The 6,000-nt window shown below is 37.9% G+C and overlaps 2 non-coding genes across 2 annotated transcripts; both read left to right on the forward strand.

The window, feature by feature from the left end:
* Positions 1-1,638: 1,638 nt before the first annotated feature.
* TRNAR-ACG lies at positions 1,639-1,711 on the forward strand. The gene has a single exon. It is a non-coding gene; the product is annotated as a tRNA-Arg (tRNA).
* Positions 1,712-4,637: 2,926 nt separating this feature from the next.
* Positions 4,638-4,710, forward strand: TRNAR-ACG. Its single transcript has one exon. It is a non-coding gene; the product is annotated as a tRNA-Arg (tRNA).
* The last annotated feature ends 1,290 nt before the right edge of the window (positions 4,711-6,000 follow it).

A 6,000-nucleotide genomic window follows, 5' to 3' on the forward strand; every position in this document is an offset into this window, starting at 1 on the left:
TGTAAAACTTTAAACTTTTAACCTGTAAAGCCCGCATTCTTCAAGTGTTTTTAAGTAAATAAAAGAAACCTCTATTTAAGATACTGCATTTGGTAAAATAAAGGGGTATTTTTATTTTTAAAATCTTGCATAGCTGTTACTTCATTGATACTGCATGTAAATTCGTTCTGTGTGAATAGGGCAAAATTAAATGTTCTCAAACTATATTCTCGACTTGAATGTGTAAATGAGAATGATTCCGTTTGACCACTAGTTGGCAATGGTAATCACAGGAAATAAGTATGCTCCTCAACTCCATCTATTGGGTGAAATCTGCATTCACCCATTTGTATTGCAGACAATATAGCCAAAGAACAATCCATTGTGCCCCATTCGAACAGAGAAAATTTACATACAGCTTTGATGGAGAATGTAATGTGTAGTTTTGATGGACAAATAGGCAAGTTTTGTATAAATACACCCCTAAGTGTATAACTAAACTTTACGTGAAAATCAATCCATGCTTATTTGTTACTTTGAATTTTTTTTAAATAAAAAAAGAAAATGGGGTGTAGAGAGAAGGAAAAGTCAGTATATGTAACAGGGAGGTTCAGCATTTAATTGAAGCAGAGTTCAGGGGTCAGTAGTTAGTAACACAGAGTTCAGGGGTCATTAGTTAGTAACACAGAGTTCAGGGGTCAGTAGTAAGTGACATAAAGTTCAGGGGTCAGGAAGGGTGCAGGGTTCAGGGGTCAGTAGTAGTGACCTTCAGGTGCAGAGGTTAGTAGTAATTGATGCAGAGTTCAGGGGTCAGTAGTAGATGGTGCAGCAGTTAGGGATCATCCCCTTCCCCCACACATTCCATCATGAGGGGGATTAGCTCAAATAGTAGAGCGCTCGCTTAGCATGTGAGAGGTAGCGGGATTGATGCCCGCATTCTCCAGATTTTTTTCAATGAACAAGCAGTTCTATTTTATCATGTTGCATTGTGCAAAATTAACAGTATACTATATTACTTAAAAGGTTAACAGAATCCAGACAAATTAAGGTGGAGTTCTCACACGTAAATGCGATCGATCACACATGTAGGTCCTACACGCATATATGGACATTGATCACAACACGCATGAGAGGGAGGGCTCTTCCTACATGTGTTGTGGTCCTGTACTGTCATGCAAAGCTTTAAATGTATCCTTGCTGGGTGGTAGTAAGCCTACTGAATTTATAGTTCAGTTGTTCACATGGGTTTCCCCTAAACTCAGTGGAGCTGTGCTTTCTCTCTGCTGCCAGTAGGTGTCACTGGTACTTCTGGCAATAGTATGTGATGTCACAGTGAGTTATGATTATTGATATTTCCACTAGCCAACCAGTAGGAGGTTTATTGTCACTGGTGCATGCTGGGGGGAGCATAATTAATTGGCAGACAATGTGAGTTTTTTTCCCCCTTGGGCTGCAACCTGGGGAAGTGCTCAAGACACAGGGCAGCACTTCTCGACTCACTGGAAGGATCAACAGATTTTTTTTCTTTGCACTTTATAAACAGATAACGCTTTACTGGACCAAAGAGAGCACTTAACATAAGTTCTTTAGTTATATAAACTTTAGGCCACCTGATGCATACATAAAGGATAGCACTGTGATCGGGAGAATGCAACCAAGGGGCCAGTGGCGCAATGGATAACGCGTCTGCCTACGGAGCAGAAGATTGTAGGTTCGAATCCTACCTGGCTCGGCTTTTACTTTATACATGTAGAAAATAAACATTGTAGCAATTTTAAGTGCAATTATGGGCAAAATAAAGCTACCCATACACTAGTAGATAACTCAACGAATATTTGTATGTCAATTCTTAGGCCATTCGATCACTTGATGAAGTTACTGCAAAATATTGTTTGAAATGGTAGAAATTTGCTCAATAGAGGAAAAGGTTCCCTCCTGCTCCTTCAAGTTTTCTCGACACTGCGTTTGAAAACAATCATTGACCCCATTAACTATTAGAAAAACTAAAAAATTGTATTGAAATTTAAATTTTTTAATGACTTTTTATTAGTGTGCGGCCAGCTTTGAAATGACATCCATGATGCAATCTGTCACCAGAATTAGCACAGCTGTGTTTGCTTTTCTGACTCCCCCGGTAATGTAGTTTAATTTTTTTACCATCTATTTATGCACTTCATTGGAATGAATATTATTTTTAATGTTTTTTATTGGTAGTGACTTGAGATGGATCTGTCCAGCTGCACGTTTGAGCCTTGGACAAATTTATTCCCCGGTTATTATTTGTGTACAGCCATAATTGGTTGTTTTTATATACATATACCATCTTTGCTTCCCAGCAGGGACGGTTTATTAGTATTTTATATTTTTATTTTTTATTTTTCCCCTTATTGGTGAATAATTATTTTTTCCTTTTTTCTGTTTTGGCTATGTGCGCTATAACAAAGCGCAATACAATAGTAGTTATGGATGGCCACGGGTGCAACATCTTTTTGTGAAAGATCTCGGTGTAAGATTAGATGTTACGCTCCTCCGGTGACACTATACTGGCAGTCACCGGCGGTTTTCCATTAACCAAGATGGAGGACGTGGGTCTGGCGCCAGGTCGCCAGTTCCATCTCGGAGTTCAGCCATGCCTTCCTTGTTTTCTTTTTGTATTTAATGCGGTGATGTGAAGCGCTTCCTCATCCCGTGACCAAGTCTGTGTTTAGACGAAACGTTGGGAGGCGGCGCTTTGACGTCACCGCGTTGCACATGTGAGGACCCCGGATATCCTGGGCACACGCTTCATACACAGACCGTGTTTTTATATGCCTATTGTTATTGGACTAATGTAAGTGCAATATTTCGCTTTTTAAATAAATTATCTATGCAGTATTACGCTATGAGTCCCTTCTGATCTCTCTTCACATACGCTGGAGTATTATTTTGGGTTGCCCATTGAGAGAACCACCAGTGGATGGATGAGTGAGTCTGTTTCCTCAGTGGAGAGTGGATATCGTTGCTGCTGTTTTTTATTTGCTCTGTGGTAAGAGTCAGTGTTACCCGTTGGTGGAGGTCTCCTGTCTGTCAGTCATCACGACGCTGTGGATTTATTCAACACCTTGGGACTTTCTCTATCACTATATTTGGGACTGTGTTTTTACACCTATTCAGTTTATTTGATTGGGTTCATTTCCCTCTTTTTCACTAATTATTTTGTGGACCACTTTTTGAGGCTTGATTTGCTATGATTATTTTGGTTCATATTTTTCAGATTTGCACATAATCACTCACTTGGTATTATTTATTTGCAATTTTCAATTACTTAGCGCGACTCCTTTTTTGTTTTATGTTAGTTTAATTATCTGTTGATCCTGCCATTAGAACTTGTTTATGGTGATTTGTGTATGTGAATGGTGCTGCTCTTTTGCCAAACGAATGTGACACAAATATTATAGATAAAAAGTGATACTGAAACTATACACAAGGTGGCAGTCAAAGCTCTTACATCTGCCACCTTGTGTATAGTTTCAGTATCACTTTGTATCTATAATATTTGTGTCACTTTCGTTTTGCAACAGCGCAGCACCATTCACATACACTTTACATTTTGACTTAAAAGGTTAGCAGAATCCAGACAAACTAAGGTGGAGTTCTCACACGTAAATGCGATCGATCACACATGTAGGTCCTACACGCATATATAGACATTGATCACAACACGCATGAGAGGTATTGATGCATAAATCAGAGTGAGAGTAGTAGTCCTAGCACCATCGCCTATGGATAATTTAATGTACCATAGTTTATCACCATTCCATGAAATTTTAGAATGTGAAATGTTAGTTATCTATTTACTTGGCCTAACATCATCTTTTATGTGTTACCAAAAAATTGGGTATATATTGAATTTCATTAAAGTGCATTTTCTCCTGAAAATTTGCGTTTGATATACTGCTGTGAAAATATTGCGTGACATATCAAATTTTAACAGCCACCATTTCATTCTCCAGGGCCTTTGCTTTCAGAAAATATATAATGTTTGGAGGTTCAAAGTAATTTTCTAGTAAAAAAATTGTGATTTTAACATGTTTATAAGAAATGGCAGAATTAGCCCGGTAGCTGTTGCTCTTTGTTGGAGATGTGGGAGGGAGGAGGGCTCTTCCTACATGTGTTGTGGTCCTGTACTGTCATGCAAAGCTTTAAATGTATCCTTGCTGGGTGGTAGTAAGCCTGCTGAATTTATAGTTCAGTTGTTCACATGGGTTTCCCCTAAACTCAGTGGAGCTGTGCTTTCTCTCTGCTGCCAGTAGGTGTCACTGGTACCTCTGGCAATAGTATGTGATGTCACAGTGAGTTATGATTATTGATATTTCCACTAGCCAACCAGTAGGAGGTTTATTGTCACTGGTGCATGCTGGGGGGAGCATAATTAATTGGCAGACAATGTGAGTTTTTTCCCCCCCTGGGCTGCAACCTGGGGAAGTACTCAAGACACAGGGCAGCACTTCTCGACTCACTGGAAGGATCAACAGATTTTTTTTCTTTGCACTTTATAAACAGATAACGCTTTAATGGACCAAAGAGAGCACTTAACATAAGTTCTTTAGTTATATAAACTTTAGGCCACCTGATGCATACATAAAGGATAGCACTGTGATCGGGAGAATGCAACCAAGGGGCCAGTGGCGCAATGGATAACGCGTCTGCCTACGGAGCAGAAGATTGTAGGTTCGAATCCTACCTGGCTCGGCTTTTACTTTATACATGTAGAAAATAAACAATGTAGCAATTTTAAGTGCATATATGGGCAAAATAAAGCTACCCATACACTAGTAGATAACTCAACGAATATTTGTATGTCAATTCTTAGGCCATTCGATCACTTGATGAAGTTACTTCAAAATATTGTTTGAAATGGTAGAAACTTGCTCAATAGAGGAAAAGGTTCCCTCCTGCTCCTTCAAGTTTTCTCGACACTGCGTTTGAAAACAATCATTGACCCCATTAACTATTAGAAAAACTAAAAAATTGTATTGAAATTTACATTTCTTAATGACTTTTTATTAGTGTGCGGCCAGCTTTGAAATGACATCCATGATGCAATCTGTCACCAGAATAAGCACAGCTGTGTTTGCTTTTCTGACTCCCCCAGTAATGTAGTTTAATTACCTGTTGATCCTGCCATTAGAACTTGTTTATGGTGATTTGTGTATGTGAATGGTGCTGCGCTTTTGCCAAACGAATGTGACACAAATATTATAGATAAAAAGTGATACTGAAACTATACACAAGGTGGCAGTCAAAGCTCTTACATCTGCCACCTTGTGTATAGTTTCAGTATCACTTTGTATCTATAATATTTGTGTCACTTTCGTTTTGCAACAGCGCAGCACCATTCACATACACTTTACATTTTGGTCACAGATTCACCTATTGGTATATTATTTAAAATAAAAACGAAATAACAAACATGTTATACTTACCTGCTCTGTGTAGTTGGTTTTGTACAGAGAAGCCCGAATCCTCCTCTTCTTGGGTGTTCATTCCCTTCCCTCTCAGGACACCACTATGAGGGGGATTAGCTCAAATGGTAGAGCGCTCGCTTAGCATGTGAGAGGTAGCGGGATCGATGCCCGCATTCTCCAGATTTTTTTTCGATAAAAAAAACAGTTCCAATATAGTAGTAATTAACAGGAGCACCACACCTCCTGTTTAACTTTAAACTGGTAATCTGTAAACTTTAAACTTATAAACTTGTAAACCTTTAAACTTTAAACTTGTAAACCTGTAAACTTTAAAATGTAAACTTTAAACTTGTAAACCTGTAAACTTCAAACTTATAAAATTGTAAACTTTAAACTTGTAAATCTGTCAACTTTAAACTTTAAAACTTATAAAACTGTAAACTTTAAAATTTAAACTTTAAACTTATAAATCTGTCAACTTTAAACTTTAAAACTTATAAAACTGTAAACTTTAAAATGTAAACTTTAAACTTATAAAAATTGTAAACTTTAAAATGTAAACCTGTAAACTTTA

This window comes from Rana temporaria, chromosome 9 (assembly GCF_905171775.1).
Source record: "Rana temporaria chromosome 9, aRanTem1.1, whole genome shotgun sequence".
Lineage (NCBI taxonomy): Eukaryota > Metazoa > Chordata > Amphibia > Anura > Ranidae > Rana > Rana temporaria.